Consider the following 18,209-nt stretch of genomic DNA (forward strand, 5'->3'; position numbering starts at 1 on the left):
ACACAATATTTTATCAATGGCAAAGTAAAAACAAACAAAATGAGGTGAATGAAGCAAAAGTCCTTAAAAGTCCAGTTATATTAATTTAATTAATATTTTGGATAAAAATTACTGGTTGAGGCAACTAAGATGATTATTGCTGTCCTGCCTCCCTCAAGTTAGTAACTTACTTCACCGGAAAACAACCATATGAAGCAAGCCCCTACCAATGACTATCATGTCTCTCAGGATCTGAAAACACAAAAAACACTCCCTGTAAAACTGTTTAGGTAAAAGGAAAACTAAATTACTTACGAATCTGTGTTAACAAAAACAAAACTCAAAACGGGAATCCGTTCTAAAAAATACCTTCAATGGAATTTGATTTTTAAATTTAAAAGCACAAACATATTGTTTATAAACTGTGGTAATCCACCAAAAACAAAAACTTTATAGCTAATAGCCTAATGTGGTAATCATCACGAATAACAATGGATGAATTCACAATAAAAGTGGTAATCCACTGTAAACAAAACTTTTAACAGTAAAAAAAAAAAAACCGAAAACAAAATTGGAAAATTCTTAATTTCTTTTGATCCGAGATTTATTTTAACAAGGCCTTGAGAGGAACTAATTTAATCAATGTATTAAATCATTATGGCTAGGTATCAAATCAACTCATGTTCAGATGTGAAAAGGCTGACTCACACTCAATACTCCTGCCGTTCACTAAATTATTATTGCTCCTGCTGCCCCCAAAGTGGCATAGTGTCAGTATCACTAGGGTTTATCCTTCCATGAGCGAGTTGTAAAAATGTCAACCATACAACAAGGATTTTGCCTGAGAACTGCCTTGGGAACTCCACTCGCCTCGACAAAATGCTTCCAGCTCTCGGACAACAGCGTAAACAAGCAGTCCACCTTAAAAACAATCCTAGGCGGCAGATCACTACTAGTAACAAGTTGTTTAGAGGAACTAAAAGTCAGCCCCGCTCAACACTTGAACATGATAAACATATTACGAATAATATTTAGGAAGTTTGATACTTATCTTATACTTAACAAAAAAGAAATCACTTTCAACTTCTCAATTTTGGTTCACGATAAAATATTTTCTACACCTTTGGTATCTTTGTCGTGACCTCCAGTTCATGATCTTCAAGCTTTGTTTCTTTCATGACGTTTTCTGCAAAATATTAGTATACATGATCAGATAAAATCATTTCTACAGTGATCATAGTCCAGTGCTTTCTATCCTCTAATTTTCTTTATCACTGATTCTATTTAAAAACTTTGTATGTATTCATACATTAGTATATTCAGGTTTTGTATGTTACCTTTTGTAATTCTGCTGGGATTTGCAACTTCAACAATTCTCAAGTTTCCATAGGTGGAAAGTACCTCTACTAGGTGTCGTAATTTTAGACTGCAAATTTTTTCTTTTACCTATTGCCAGGTTTAAAGGTGCAATTTATCAATAAGGTATTGTATATTTAGGAGACAATCATATGGCCCAAAGCAACAAAACTTGAGAACCAACTCTTGTCTGGTTGAAACCATGTTGATACACTAATCTTGAAAATTTTATTTTTGACAAGTTTTAGCTGATTACCATTTGCATCATTGTATTTTATAGGTAAGGAAAGTAATCTTACAAGATTCTGGTGAAGAGGCTGATGTTTGGATATATCTTCTGCATCATTTCAAACCTCACATGTTGGGTTACCTTTTGAAGAGTTACCAGCACGATGGTGATCATGGTTTGAAATATGTTGCCAGGTATTTTCGGGAAACACCTGGTCCAGAATATTGGACCGATGTCAAAATGTAGTCATTACTAGTATAAGTTTCCTTGTGAAGTTTTCTCATTCATTTGGTTTAGGGAAAGCATTGCATGTTGATCCATTCTGTGGAATTTTTTACTAGTCATTGTTTCATTAAATTACTGTACTTGTTTGCTGAAGTAATTACATATTGCATGCAAGAATTATTGCAATACTAAAAAGTTATTACCTAACAAGCAATTGTTTCTACACAAATACAAACCTTCAGTCTTTACATAGGATTATGCTTTTGAACGCAAGCTGGAATGGCCGTTAACTTTCAAACAAGGTTATTTGACGGTAGGGGGGAACCCGCCCACTCATCAGTCTGCACTCCCACTTTGTTTTCGGCTGTCACTGAGTCAAAACGTTTGCTGCTCTCTCTGCCTGACTGCCATTCGACTTCTTGTTTTTCATTTTTGTCATATGTGAGTGTGTTTGTTTGCCTTATATCTATAATGCAAACTCCTAATTTGCAACACTTGGGGAGAACCTTTGGTTCTTTTTGGCATTGGCAGTTAACAAACCTTGTAATTGGCTCCTCATGCTGGAAGCTTGATTGCAATCAATAGTCCGTGTTGAGTGTTTCTGGCCTTCCAAATGGTGGGTGAAGTTTGCCCGGGAGGAGAAGAGACGATCAGGATGCAATACAGTACTCCAAATAGCACTGAGGTTTCTCTGATTCCTTCGCCCCCCCATTCCACCTCAACTTTTGTTTTTGATGTCTCCTGCTGCAAGTGTACAGTTGACCGGTTTGACTTCTCTCGATTCGCTTGGAGCACTGAATGTTTGCATCCTAGGCCTCCCAGATCAAGTGTTGAAGACCTTCCAATGCCGCTGCAAAACTTCCTACAGTTCTGCAGTCTGGTTATGGTGTCTACCCCGGTTCAAGGGCCGGACCAGTTGTATGCTCAAGTTGTAGAGATCACCAGAGGGCTCTGGATGTCCCTAGAGCATTGGGTTGCAGAGAATAGGTCAAGATTGCCCATCTGATGCTGGTTTAATGATCTCTGGCTTCCCATGGACATCAGCCATGAGGAAGCTTGAGCTTGCCATGGTTGTGACAAAGTCTTGGACCAGGTGAGGTGTATAAGCAGGACAATTCCTCTTGTGCTAACACTTTCTCAACCTTACAGTAAAGTACCATTACCGTTCCTTTGGACCAAACAGGTTGGACCTGGTTCGCCCGTGTCCGTGCAGAGGGATTTTCCGTCGCAGCCGGGTGGACTGCCGTGCCTCCCTTTGGTCGCTTGGTAGCCAAGATCTTCTTCCTCTTCAGTTCTCATAATTCCGAGGAGGAGCCACATTCAGATGTTGTCTGGAGAGACCCATCTCCTACCTAGCCCATCGGACATAACTGTCAAACCTTGCTCAAGAGGAGGCACTGTCTTGACCCAGGTCACTGGGTTTGTCGGCTTAGGAATGTACTGGGTTCCTTCCCTCTTCCCTAGAGGAAAAGTGGATTGGTTCAGCCTAAAAATAACGATCTGCTTGTTCTCCAGGCTGACTTTCATGTGACACTGCAGCTGACCTCCGGGTCAGACAGCCCTCTTCTTCAGGTCTAATTCTAATCTTTTTCTGCCCCTGCTGGATTAAGAAGAAGTGGGAGGGATGCTGTTCTTCCCACCTGCTGCCATTGATGGAGGGGGTTACTTTCGAGCCATTGGGCAACATGAGTGCCAACGAAACCTCTTCCGCCCCACTCATCAATGTTCTGGTCTGCTTCCAGACATAAGTTCCTGGCTAAACGACAAACCTCTCCCTATGGAAGCAGGTGAAGGCAATGCTGAAGAAGGCACTGTGGAAGTCCTGACAGGTCGGGTTATTGGGGTTTTACAGCCGTCTTTTTTTTTTGTAGAGAGGACAACAGGTGGCTGGAGACCAGTCATAGATCTTTCCCCCCTGAACCGATTCGTTCACCAGACTCTGTTCAAGATGGAAATGGTAATCTTGAACTGTACTCGATACCATCAGGGAGTCCGATTTCATGCTTTCGGTGGACTTGAAGATGCATATTTTCGAATACCCATCCACCAGTCCTCTCACAACTACCTCTGATTTACCCTCAGGGAGATGGTGTTCCAGTTCAGAGCACTCTTTTTACTGTCAACCGCTCCCCAGGTTTTCACCCAAGTGTTCACCTGGTATCGGCTTGGGCCATTCACACGAGACACATCTTTTGAGGTGTCTCAGTGATTGCTTAGTCCTGGCGAGCACTCGGTCACAGCTGCTCCAGGACAGAGACCGACTTCTTGATTTTTGTTGTGACCTGGCAGTCCTTCAATTTCAGAAGTCAGATCTCACAGACTAGGGTATCTGGGCATGCCTGAGTGTATGACTTTGTTAGTACAGGTAATGGCCGTGAGACAATCCGTAGGATCACAAGGCTAGGGACAATGGTTCTGTGAGGTCCAAAGCTGTTGCCGGGACCCCCAGGCCATCCTTGCTTCAAAACAAAAATCTAGATGACGCATCGAGACTCTCGGGAAACACAGATCCAGTGCTTCTGATTCAAGCGGTCTTTTGTGCATTTTGGAAGATACAGTGTACTTTATGTCCTTGTCAGAACCTAATTACTAATGTAATTAAGGCATTGCAAGCAGCCATATGTATTTGAAACCTCTTCCTAATTTGTTCCTGTTTTCACTAATGTCAGATCCTACTTTCCACTCTTAAGAGTTCTTGACCTGTCAGAGATTTTGTATCAATAAAATAGAATAACCCTTGACTCAGCCTCTTACTTGCTGCCTCATTATAGTCTGTCCCTCGCATTCCGGATGAACCTGTGGGTTCTACAGGTATTAAAGGTGGAAGTGTGGTCTGTAGAGACCACACTCACATCCTTCTACATTCGAGACATTGCCCACAGGTCCTTGAACAAGTTTGTCCTTGGGTCCTGTGGTGGCTGCTCATCAAGTTGTGTGTTTCACCCAGCTCCCTAGAGGGACAGATAGCATCTCTAAGGTGTACGGTACCAAAAGAGAGCATCTCGTCTAAGGTGAACAGTACCAAAGAGAGAATGTGAGTGAGGACTGGTCTCCTCCTTTTCTTTTTTACCTTTCCTCTCTCGTAGAAGAGAGGTAAGTGTGAACCACCACATGCTGGTTGGGCTCGTCATGCAGGTGAGCCTATGTAACCGAGTACCCTGTTTATAATCTACTGTAGATTATTAGATGCAAGTCCTCCCCCCTCCCTCTAGCAAGGGGAGGGAGGGGCTGACAATAAAACAAACCTACTGTATTGGTCTTACTAGCTTTTTATTGCCACCGACACTAAGGGTTCATCCAAGCCATTTTTGAAATAATTACACAAACTCATTAATTCAAAAGGCCCCAGAAGTCTGGCAGTTGAACATCCCTTATGTTCAGCAGATCAGAGGCACAGGTCTCCTTCCTCAGCTCTTTGAGACCAGGAAGAAAGTCCCAGGTGGGTAGAACTTCTGGTCGGTTCCGAGATTTACCCAGAATCCACCCTCCAGAAAGTAAGTCTCCTATGCAAAGACCAAAGGTTTGTATTTGTGTAGGAACAAACCACAAATTTCCTAAGTAATTTGTATTTTTCCTAACATACAAACCTGATGGTCTTTACATTCATGGCCCAACTCAGCCACCCCTCATTCTGATATCTGGGCCAAAAGGCACGGTGGAGTACAGACAGAGGAGTGAGCAGGGCTTCCCCCCTACCTTTGGTAGCTAACAACTTTTTTTTTTTAAAGTTAACGGCCGTTCCAGCTCACGTTCACAAGCATACAGTAATCCTATATCAAGACCTTAGGGTATGTATGTTAGGAAAAATACAAATTACTTTAAAAATTTGTAGTGTTTTATATCAAAACAGGCAGTATATAATGTATAAGGATGTATAATGTTGGTTATTTTCAGGATTTGAAAAGTAAAAAAATGTTCTTCAATTGACATTACTGAGGATTAGTATGATTGGTAATCTATTTTTAGCTGAATTTTGTAAATTGTACCATTCCTTCTGTGTGAATTTTGTAAATTGTACCATTCCTTCTGTGTGTAACAAAGGTTTTACATAAGTTCTTAAGTGGATATTGCTGAGGCAAAGCTCCTGCATGTATATTGCTGTTTAAATTATCTTTTTTATTGCTGTAATGTAGTTTTTAGTTAGCTTTTTTAAGTAGTACCTCAGTTAAGTAGTACCTCAACAATCAAGGGAAAGGAATATATTAGTGTTGCCTGTTACTTTTTTCTTTTAAAGTAACCACTTGAAAATCATTTGCTAATTTAGGAAAGCATTTTTTTTTTCAGTACTACTTTTCAAAAGTTGTGCATACTTTTATATTGAATACTTGTAATAGTGATGTTTTCCTTCTTTTTCAGCGAGGATGATATATCAGATCCTGATGATATTTAAATTAATTTTGAATAATGCAGTACAGTAGAGAGGTACTACTACATTTTTAGGATATTGCAAAATGGCAGCATTGAACAGATGTTTCTTTGCCAGTCAAAAAATTTTTATTTAGTTAAGCTATTAATTAAGCTAATTGACTTATCAAGCTGTTGCAAAATATTAATTTTAAATTTTAACTAGACCAGAATCAAAATTTTAATTGGAATACAGTACTTGACTCTCCTACAGGTTACAAGTAAATTTTAAAATTACCAGTTGTCCCATATTTGCCAATCTCTATTTACCAAGTGTGGCAAATATTAACAGACTGGTTATTCAGTAAATAAACTAGGTTATGCAATGTTGTGCTTACAATAAGAAAAATTTGTAGTTCATTCAGATTTAAGAGTACTAAAATAAAACTTCAAAAGATAACAATATATTTTTATTATCAAATAGATTCAGTCAGTGCAGTATTTAATATGCTTATTTCATATGACAAAACAATGGGATAAATACATTGCCAAACATTGTCCCTCTAACTTGGAATGCTTAAGGTATTTTCTGGCAGCACCTGGGGAATTTTCTTGCATAATAAAGACTTGAATTCCAAACTTTCATGTCTCTATAATATTATAGCTTTCTAAGAGGAAAAAACTGTATTTGTATGGCATTTACTACCTAAATAATGAACTTATCAAGTAAAATTTCAAATGTTACTGTTTAGTAGTTCTCATGATTTCCCAAGGCTTGTGGTTCAGATACTGCAGTGGGTTGCTTTGAATAAATGCCAATACTGTACTGTACATATTCACAAGCAAGCAGCAATGAAGTTTTTATTCTGGTTAGTTCAAACCACTGTCGTGACTCATTTTTGTAGAAATTTTCACAACCTTTTACAAAGTAGTTTCTGCATTGTTAACTTAACCTTTATAAAAATACCTTTATGCAAAGGCATAAATGTACTTGTGGCATGAAAAAGAAGTCTCCTAATGGCCCTGTGTTTTCCAAACTGTTACTGTTACAACAAACTGAATTAAACTTACATTATCAATAAACAATAATGTAAGATAAATTTTTAGGTTGATTATTTCAGATCAAAATATTTGAAACTATGTAAGAAATGTCAATAACTATCAAGAGTCCTCTTGTTCCCAAGTTGAGCAAGGCCACAGAGGGGTCAAAACCATTGGTGGAAAATTTAAAAATGGCCATTGTATTGTCTGAGATGTTACCTTGCTCTATTTGTTTTCCATGAGGTTAATATTGATGCAGTTACTCATAAATGTAATTTCCTAAGGCTGTTGAAACCTAAAGAATGAATTCAGCTGCATAAATCATTTCAAACTTTGGACTTCACTGTGTTACTGGTATCTTAATAAACTGATATAAAGGTCATTCCAACAGGTACTATCGTGCTCATAAGCCCGTTCCCTCTGCTGATCCAGAGAATGAACACGAATCTGCTGACTATGAAACAGTGAAGCAGTTGAACAAGTAACTAATGGAAGACCCAACAGATGTCGCACCACAGGGGCTTATGGGAACAGGAAGGAGGAGTGGGAAGCAGGTATTTTTCTTGAGCATAGAGTAAAGTCTCCATATTCTAATATTGTTAAGAAAGTGATCGTAAAGTTTTTGTTGTTGACGATACTGGATTTGAGTGTAAAATGTGCAGTTAACGAAATATGCGAAGTAAATATGAGAATAAAAGTGCTTAGTCAGTATTCATGAATACAGTATTCATTAATGCAGTATATCCTATAGATTATCATATCTTAACAACAGACATGACTGTCCACAAGATCGATATAAAACAGCAACAGCATTTACAGTGGTGTTCTATAATCTGCAAGCCACCTTATAAAAAAAAATAACATTAATAGCAGCAAATTAGCAATATTTTCAGTTCACTTATGATATTGAGGTAGCAACCACAAACTGCTGTCAGTGCATCCTTTATATGTACACATTCATAGATCTGTTTAATTAGTTATATTGCTTGATTGGGCCAACATCCATAGTGAAGGTGGGTGATGACAGCCGAATGCCAGGTTTTATACACTTAGAAATTTTTTGGAAATACGAAATTTTTTGGAAATACTGTCACAAAATGAAAGATTCAGATACTTCCATCACTGTAACAAATTCATATTCAGTAAAAAGATAGAAAGAAAGAAAACGCAAGAGAAAAAATAATAATAGAACAGAGACAAAGACAAAAAATTGATAGGAGAGAGAGAGAGTGTGTGTGTGTGTTTCTGGGTAAGTGGTAGTCCAATAGACGTAACTAGCAAATGATTTTTTCAGTGTGTTATTTGGCGGTTTTGTTGGCGGTGTGAGGTTACAGCAACGAAAATGCACTGTGAATTGAATAATCTTTTACCTGTCAAATTGTAATTATGTGTTAAACAATCTTTAATTGTCCATTGAAATTATTAATCCACAAACAATATAATGGTGTTGGAACTTTTAAATTAACAAAACAATCTATGCAAAGGTTTAAAGACTATTTACCCATATTAACTAAGAGGCATACCTTTGGTAGCATATTTTACACTCAACCCAGTATCAACAGCAAAAACTTAGTACGATCACTTTCTTAATAATACTAGAATATGGAGACTTTACTCAATGTTCAAGAAAAATACCTGCTTTCCACTCGTCTCTCCTGTTCCCATATGTCCTTACAGTGTGACATCTGTTGGGTCTTGCATTAGTTACTTGTTCAACTGCCTTGGTGTTTCATAGTCAGCAGATTCATGTTCACTCTGGATCATCGGAGGAACAGACTTTTGTGCACAACAGTACAAGGAATGGTATAAGCCATGGACAAGAACTATACCTTTCAAAACCAAATTTCCATCATCATAGATTTTTATATTAAAAAAAATTATATGGTTGCATTTCATGCAGAATATCAAACAACTGTCAACCCATAAAATTCAGTCAAACCAAAGACAAACAAATGTACAATTCCCTGCATTATCTTTTTTATAAATGCAATTTTAGTACAGGTATTTCTTTGCAAGGGTAAAAATTAATATATAAATATAATGTATATATATATTGTATATGCAACATATGCTAAGTGACTTGGAAATAAAAGTAGAAATTTACCAAATCTAAAATGCCCCAAAACCCAAATCCTACAAAAAAACTTACCTAAGTATAAAATACAAGAAACTTGGATATTACAAGTTGAACTGCACCATAATGGGCAAAATTAAGTGGTTATAGAAAAAATCTATAGCTGTTATGGTGAACATATTTTTTCAAAACTATCCACATTACAATATTGTAGTGTAAAAAAAATAAAATTCCTTAATACCCCTGACATACTGTGTTAAGTCTTCCAACACACTGCTCTAGACCCCAACTCAGGGGTATTCTTTTAAAAAGGTAAAGGTTCTCGAAGTACTTCATTTACAATGTATTCTATGGCATTGAAGCCGAGCTACAATTCTATTTATATATTGTCAGTTCATTAATTCACTTCTTTTGAGCAGTAGACCCAGATGAAAAAGTTTGGATCATTTGGTTAGTTAAAAACTTTTTGGTACTATTTGTTACTAGCCTAGAACCTCTTCACTTAAAAATAATAATTTGCTTCACCATTCCAAGAAATGTATATTCATGCAAAACCAATATTTTTCTCTTAACCCATTGTTCCAATATCATTAAGATTTTGAATAAAAAAATGTATTTATAAAGTTCATGTAACCACTTCTGTGTTTATAAAGAAATTTGTGCAACTTTAATCTAGAGCAAAGAGCCACTTCCTTAAAAGTTACTCCCAGACAAACTGAAAGACACTATTTGGTGTTCACAGAAAATGGGGAATTTTCAATACACTTATTGCAATTTCACACTTTTTTTAAATTTTTCTATGACTTTTGATGACACCTAAAATTATTTTCTTTCATATGGTCAGTCAACATGGGCCAAATTCTCAAAAATATATAAAAAGACTTATGGAGGAATTTAAACATGATTAGTTACAATATCAATCAAGACTTGTACAGCACTTACAGTGCTACAACCATTATTGTATAAACGAAATATAGCAAACAAAACCAAATTTCTGGTAACAGATTATAATCTTTGTACAGTATTAGCATCATATTTGTTATATGTTTCCCTTCATTTCATAAAGTTTATGTTGCTGAACAGTGCACAGTAGCGCTGATGAATGGAAACTTCATATAACTAAGTAAATAGACACTCATACTGTACAAAGCTACAAGAAAAATTAAGTTTTAAGTACCCCTGTAGTGCCAGGAAATGCCATATTTCAATGAACAATCTGATACAGAGGTTCACAGAAAGTCACCATTGTAATTATTTTCTTGTGTTACCACTCGACTAAAAATAAATCACTGTAAAGCCAAACACCTTTGCTACTGTCAAGTGAGGTAAAATCCCTTTTCAAGGGAAGTAAATATACAAAGCTTAAAGAATAATTAAATAAATTAAATACACCTAAATTTCTTCCCTTTTCAATTTTCTCTTTTACATATGTAATGGCAGCTTTCTAAGAATATACAAGTCCCATCAAAAATACATGCCTATGGGCATAGTTCCATCACCATGTTTATAACAGCAATCCTTTAACTAATAAACTTTTCATAATCCTGCATGGTAGTGTTGTCAAAGAATGGGAAACATACTTCATGACAATGCAAATGCTAGTGCTATTACATAATGAAATGTCACAAAAATATACTATTAGTGATGAATTAATGTAATGAAATAACCATGTGTAAAGATTCATATAAAAATAATAAAATACTTATGATGATAGTAAATATGGTACCATAAAACGAAAACAAAAACACTGAATAGTGATTAAGAAAAATTCAACAAAATACTTTTTCAATTCATTAATAAGGGATGACCCTTACTTTTTGTATGCAGGAAAATGAGACAGTTTATGCCAGAAAAAAGAAAAATAAGAGCATGACCAAAGATATTTCTTACCCATTATTGTGTAGCTTGATGAATGTATATTATTCCAGATTATGGTAAATTGGTCAGACAGGCTTCCATATTATTACTACATATAAAAAAAATAGCTTTAACATTGATAACCTAATGAAAACTTAAAAACAAAAATCACCGAATGTAGAAGGAAGGATTTACACATTGACTGGACTAACAATTGCTGTACAGCTAGTTAGGTATGTGAACATCAAAACTAGATCACTTTTGGAAAAGTTCAAAATATCTCCCCTATGCAAATGCTGACAAAAAATGTGATCAAATTTCTTGGTTTAGCAGTTATCCAGAGTAGTGTCATGTTGAGTAAGAATGCATTGTAAGTCTTGAAACAAAAATACAGCTATTTATAAATATGCTGTAATATAAACAAAAATTAGGAATACCAAAATGTTGTGTACCCCCTCTGTCAAAATCATTGATAATCACTGCTGCCACATCACAACCATGCAGGGTCTGGTGAAATTAGAACACATGCACACACAACCTAGACTAACAAACCTCACCCTACACAATATTACTGTCAATAGTAAAGATAACAAGATATAAATACTGTAATGCGCTGATAACTTACGCACTTTAGAACAAAAGCACAGTAGTACAGTATGCAGCGGCAGCATTCATAATGAAACCATATTTATTTTCCCAATACAGTATGATGCTTAAATATCCATGTTCTAGTAACAATTCTAACTTAATATTCTTTTTAAGAATTTCTGGTAGACTGTTAGGAAAATTCTTAGAATTATGATTATTCTTACTGTAAAAGATCTTTATTATAACAATACTACAGTATAATGTTGCTACTGCATAATTTAAAACCTCTTTACAGTAAATCTGAATAAAAAATGCCCAATGTGCTTATGTACATGTTTTATCTGTAAAGCCACCAAACTAACACAATTACTTCAGTTTTACAGATGGATTATCGTACAAAAATGAACTGAAGGGAGGTGACAGTTTCTCATTTTAATTCCAATAAGTAGTCACCTTTTATTTACAGTACACATGGTTAAAAACAGAACATGACAAATGGAGATTTTAATAAAAGCTCTGGTAACTCGTAGAAGTTTGATGTGACATAGCTGTCTCAGTACACATTCCATAAAAGAGGCTTCAGTAATGAAATTTTTATTTAAAAAGGCTGAAAATCTACTGACCAAAAAACTTGAAGATAAATTTCTTGCATTTCACAAATCTTTAAAAATTTTTCAATAAACAAAACAGCATCCTCGAGACAATTTTCTGCACTATGCCCTCACATATCCTGACAACTATCCAGCTCTAAAAGGATTCTTTACGAACAATGAATCAGCAAGGTTATTTGCCTGCAAATAAAGACTACTGGATCAGTAATGTTTCATGACAAGAACCTTAGTTTCTGCTACTGAAGGGAATACTATAAGCAATAGTTGATCTTCCTTTGTTTTAGCTACACACATCTGATAGCAATTAGAATTTACATATTACAAACCTCTATTTAAGAATGAAGACTAAAACAAGTTATAATCATCAATGGGATATCATGAAAATATTCCAACCTTATCACAATAACTTTTATATAAATAGATCTTGTTTCCATCAATCCTTCCAATAAAAGATATAATCACAGGCACTAAATTAAAATCCTTTACTTCATCATGTAGGAATTTATTTGATAAAAGCTGCAAGACTGACCACATCAAGTCATTGGCATTTGGCTTTGCTGCTTCCACATCTAGGTCTAAATCAAGGAGGTCTCTTGCACGCTTCATAGCAACCTGAAGGAGCTTTAAAAGTTATAAATTGATAATACAACTTGAATTTTAGTAGGCTAGTTTAACACACCTCATAAATAAGTTTTCTTCAAAAATTCTTCACAAGAAAGGGGAATGTACTGTATTACATTAATAAAAAGATGATGCAAGACTTTAAAATCCAGGTTTCCTGCTACTCATACCTCATATGGTCATCATCAGAGAGTGGAGCAAAAGGCATTTTCAGTACATCTGAAGCATGGGCAAGGTAAATAAGGGATAATACCCTTGATCCATCCTCTGGGGATCCCCAACCCAACGACTTAATACACTATCTTGTACCTGAAGTACTTTATAACCTTAATTCAAAAATATTACATGCAGGGCAGAACCTTTCACACAGGCTTTGTGTTTTAACCAAATTACTTCAAAACTAATAAGGAAATCTGGTATGCTGATGATATTTAAACCTAAAGCTTAGTATTAGCTTGAACTCCCATCCACTACCCTTAATAACATCAGACTCCAGAGGGTAAAAATTTTATAAGGCGAGACTCTAGATCAGTGTTTCTCAAACCTTTTTACCTGAGGGCGCACCTACGAAAAACCAAAACTTTTGGGGCGCATCTTTGATTTTCATATGGAAAAATAAGTCATGAAATTTGAAAATAAGAAAATGATATAGGCGTGCCTGAAATAACCATTTATTTTTTAGAAGTATTTTTCATTTAAGTATCTGAATGTGAAACATGTTGATGAGATTTCATAAATTTCTTAATTTTTGTACGTGTGATAAACATACTCTCATCTCTTCATCAATGCATTTAATATTTGATCTATATTTACATTTAATGTTAGTAGAGAATATCCTTGTTCACAGAGAGAAGATGTGGACAAACTGCAGTAAAACAGTCAAAGCTTTCCTAGCTATTGAAGGAGATTCTTCTTTGATTGAAATCAGAACCGAGCCGATGGGCACCTCCTTCTGCTTGATCTTTAAGCCACGATCAGTAGATATGGTAGCCAGCTCCTTCTCTTCTGCTAACGAAAAGCCAGCGTTATCAGTTGAAATGTCAAAAGAAAGGGTTGCCAAAATCTAATGCGTATTGCTCAAAGTTCAGATTACCTTCCAGAATTGCTAAGTGATCCCCTATTAAAGGAGTTAAATTGTCTGAATGGCCTTCTTGAACCAAAGGAAACGTTTTCCAAACAGCAAACTAGCTTTTCTTTTCCAAACTGCTGGTTATTTCTGGAATGCTTGAATTTTGTCAATAGATGAGAGAAGGTTTTCATTTCCATTTTGCATGGACACGTTCTGACTATTCAAGTGTTGAAACATTTCGGTCAGATATCATTTTTAAAGTCCAAAACTCACATTTCAGAAGTTAACAAAATTTACTTTTATTTTCCTTCTCAAAAGATGCCAACAGTTCTTGACGAAGTTCAGAGTACTTTACCTGTTGATAGCCATCTAACTTCTGTGTGCAAAAGTAAGTGTTGACCATTTGTGAATCCATGTTTTCAAAAAGTAGCTCAAATATACGAGCTTTTACCATTTCAACAACTTGGTCTTGATTAAAAGCTTCTTTCAAAAGCTGCTTTACAAACGATGCAATAGAACCTTCAATGGAACCAATCATTGATGGAGCTCCATCAGTACAAACCCTGGCACGACTTCCAGGATAAGTTCCATTTCTCAAAAGAATGATTTAAATTATGAAGCATATCTTCACCTGCAGTAGTAAAGTAAGCAGTTCTTTGCAACAAAGATAGTGATTTACTATAGCTTCCCGAGCAATAAAGCGAATAAAAGAAAGCAACTGCGCTTTGTTGGCTATGTTGGTTGGTTCATCAACTTTGAGTGCACAGAAATGAATCCTGAAGTTTATTACAGCATACATTTCTTCAATATTGTTAGAATGAGCCTCTGAACACTATCATTTGATAATGGAATTTTACTTATCTGTTTCTCTACATTGTCTCCTGAAATAGTCTTCACCATCTTCTTACAAGCGGGCAAAATAATAGATTCAGCCAGAGTATGTGACTTCATTTTACGGCTTTATTTCCGATATTTCTAAGAAGGGATTTGAGCTTTCTCAGACACTGTTGCTCTCCTTTTGAAAGCACTGATCAAGTAATCTTTTGAAATAACTTAGGTATCTTTTCCTTGAAGATTCCAGTGTGATGTTTGAAAATGCTTGCTTCACTTACTAAGAAGCATCGACTTCGTTTGACATTTTGCATCCACAGACCAAACACAATGGCGAGGCTGATTTTCATCTCAGCCCACGTGAAGCTGAAGCCATAACTTTGAACAACTTCTGTCTATTTTTCTTGGCTGGGCGCCGTGTCCTCGAAATAGTTTCATTATTAGAATCAAGTTCTTCATTGCACGTTTCTTATTTAAAATCTGTTCATTGTATGGGTAGTTTATTTTTAAATGTATAAAAAAAACCAAAATTATAATTCAACTAGTGTCTTGAGCGAGAACTTTGAAAAGTAATGCAGCAGCACTGGGTGCCTCCTCAGACTGATCACAATGTCAGAAGACTTCACATTTATAGGATAAAGAGGTCATTGTCCCGAATTACGAACCCCCTTTGAACTGTCATTCACCACATGGTGAAGTTATTAATCTGGATTATGTGTCGCAACCTGGAATGCTGTATTTTGGTTTAGTCCTACTGAATTTATCATCTATTACCAACTGACCTCAGGAAATTTGATACCAACTGTCCTTTTCATTTACCATACGGTGTAGTCATTGGCCTTTGCGGTTGTCATTTTTGGCTAACATTTTAAAAGGAGATTAGCGGAGATGGAATTATTATAATATCTATTTTTTTTCGAATAGAGAAGGAAATAAAGGAAAAGGAAAGTTATCCGTTGCTTCTTGAAGATAAAGCCATTAAGGAAGTTACTTTCCAGTTCAAAATGTCAAGTGGCGAAGACTTGACTCAGACTTAGAACTTAGAAACCACATACTTGATGTCTCTAGAATATATGAAAATCAAGTATTACATAAATTAAATCTTTTGTAATCTTGGGCGCACCTAGCTACCTTCCATGGCGCACCAGTGTGCTAATTGAAAACACTGCTCTAGATAATAAATACTTACAAATCATTTATTAATTCAGGGCACTTCCTTAAACATGATGAATTACCTTTCCACCATCCTAAAGCAGATTTTACCACTCTGAAATAGGCAAATCATGGAAATGAGAAGATTAAAAAGTACCCGTTTCTCCCAAGCGTGGGAATGCCTAGGCAATCTATCCTTAATAAAACTGTAAATCAAATGACTTTACATAAAATCTAGTCAACTTACAGAAATAAATATGATTACAGACAAGCCAAATTTAGTCACTACACTTGGCCTAACCAATTGGTTGCTTCAGTTCTCTATCTTCCCACTAGAGAGAGAGAGAGAGAGAGAGAGAGTGTGTGTGTGTGTGTGTGTGTGTGTTTCCACTTTAGTATTATTTGAGGACTTGGTTCTTCAAAGCATGAACCAATAAGACGAAGTTTCCACACACGTTTTTAATCTTCCACCTACCTGGACATGGGTCATCCAGAATTCAAAGCACTTACCATGCAGCCTCCACAAAGACAATACTGAATTTCAGTACCAGATCTCTGGAGAATTTCATACTTAAAATACCATATGTATGGCTACACTGAGTCTGGAATAATATATGAAGTGCACTTTCCAAAAAGCATGACTCAAATTAAGGCCCATGGCTAATCCAGGAGAATGGAGCTGACAGGATTAAATTGTGGACTTGTGGGATGGGAGAATAAGTGATTTTAAAAACATCATCCAGTTTGTTAGAAGTGCTTAAACCATTAAAGCCTTGAGAAAGCTCACATGGCATAATGCTGTAGATATAGAAGAGACAGGATGATGATGCTCCAATTACCTCAAGAGATTAAAGATAGGGAAATAATCTTGAATATAACCAAACCTCAAACATCATAAACTTCACAGACATCATTTGAGGAATCTGAGTGTCATCAGATTGTTTAATTCCCATTTCAACAACTGAAGTCATGAAGTACTGTACTATGCCATTATGGCTGAATACCCAGAGATCTCGGATGTTGATGACCCTGAACCCTTGGAGGTTGTTGCCCCACAGCCCTACTATCCCTAACAGGAATCTCTAAGGCCCCAGGACACCTCCCTACTGTACCAAGCAGATTTGTATACAGAAATACATGGCAGGCTGAAGTGTTTCCCCTCTATTTTACAATACTGTATGTGATGTTTGAGTTTTGGGTTTGTATGACTTGGACAATATAATGAAAATTCAGTTGCAATGTAGTATTAGTACCTGGATATTTACAAATATGAATCACCTGAAGTTGACTCATAAAACATACTCTGAATTGGAGGATAAATGAATGGTTGCACATATGCTGGTAATGTTTTTCTATCATGTTCTATTAGGTGGTTTAACAACAAATAGGAGTAAGCTGCGAAACTAACGTTGAGTGTGTAGTATTTACTAGTGTAAATCATCTATAGTTGCCCAATAAAACATGTTAGGAACAGAGAGGATTGGTATCTTCATTATTAAGTCTATATTACTTCAAATGGGTTATCTCAAGGATGCCAATAATTGGCATCTACTGTACTGACTTTTTCAATACGACATAAGAATGAAAAATAAGGATCTGGCAACCATTCTCAAGCTTGTAAGCTATGCTAAGTTTACAAATGACAGCAGGTAGGTGGGTTCCCCCTATAATAAAATAAATTCTCCCCTGTGACAATGACTAATATATTCCTTTGTCCATTAAAACACTGACAACTGACTTTGCCTGGTGTTAAGCTTCCATAACAATAATTAAAACAGAAGTTTAACTACATAAAAATGACATTTTTAATAAAATAAAGTTTTATATACTTGCCAAATAATGACATAGCTAGTTTCTACTTAGCGGCAGCTCAAGATTCGAAATTCGCGTTAGCGCTCTTTTGTTTTGAGTGTAGGTATGTTGCCCTGCCCACTTTTCGGGGAAGAATAGAATACAACAGCTAAGGAGCTCAATTACTGTTTATGCTCTATCTCCATGAGAGGGGGAGGAGCGGGCTCCGATCATGTAATTATTTGGTAAGTATATATAAACTTTTATTTTATTATAAAATGTCATTTCCTATATGTTTGCAAATAATTACATAGCTGAATCCCATTGAGTGGGTGGGATGAATGGACATATATATATACTACCCAAAAACTACTTGATATGAGGATAATTTGGGATAGCAAATTAGCTAGCATCTTGGAATCTTATTGAAACCTTACCTGG

At 36.0% G+C, this 18,209-nt stretch overlaps 1 protein-coding gene and 1 long non-coding RNA gene across 2 annotated transcripts in view; both read left to right on the forward strand.

Moving 5' to 3' along the window:
* Positions 1–18,209, forward strand: part of sau (Golgi phosphoprotein 3 homolog sauron) — a 36,481-nt gene that overhangs the window by 6,640 nt on the left and 11,632 nt on the right. The window lies entirely within an intron of this gene.
* LOC136833659 (uncharacterized) lies at positions 1,609–6,877 on the forward strand. Its single transcript, XR_010851547.1, has 2 exons — positions 1,609–1,758; positions 6,146–6,877. It is a non-coding gene; the product is annotated as an uncharacterized lncRNA (long non-coding RNA).

The sequence above is a fragment of the Macrobrachium rosenbergii genome, chromosome 52, assembly GCF_040412425.1.
Source record: "Macrobrachium rosenbergii isolate ZJJX-2024 chromosome 52, ASM4041242v1, whole genome shotgun sequence".
NCBI lineage: Eukaryota > Metazoa > Arthropoda > Malacostraca > Decapoda > Palaemonidae > Macrobrachium > Macrobrachium rosenbergii.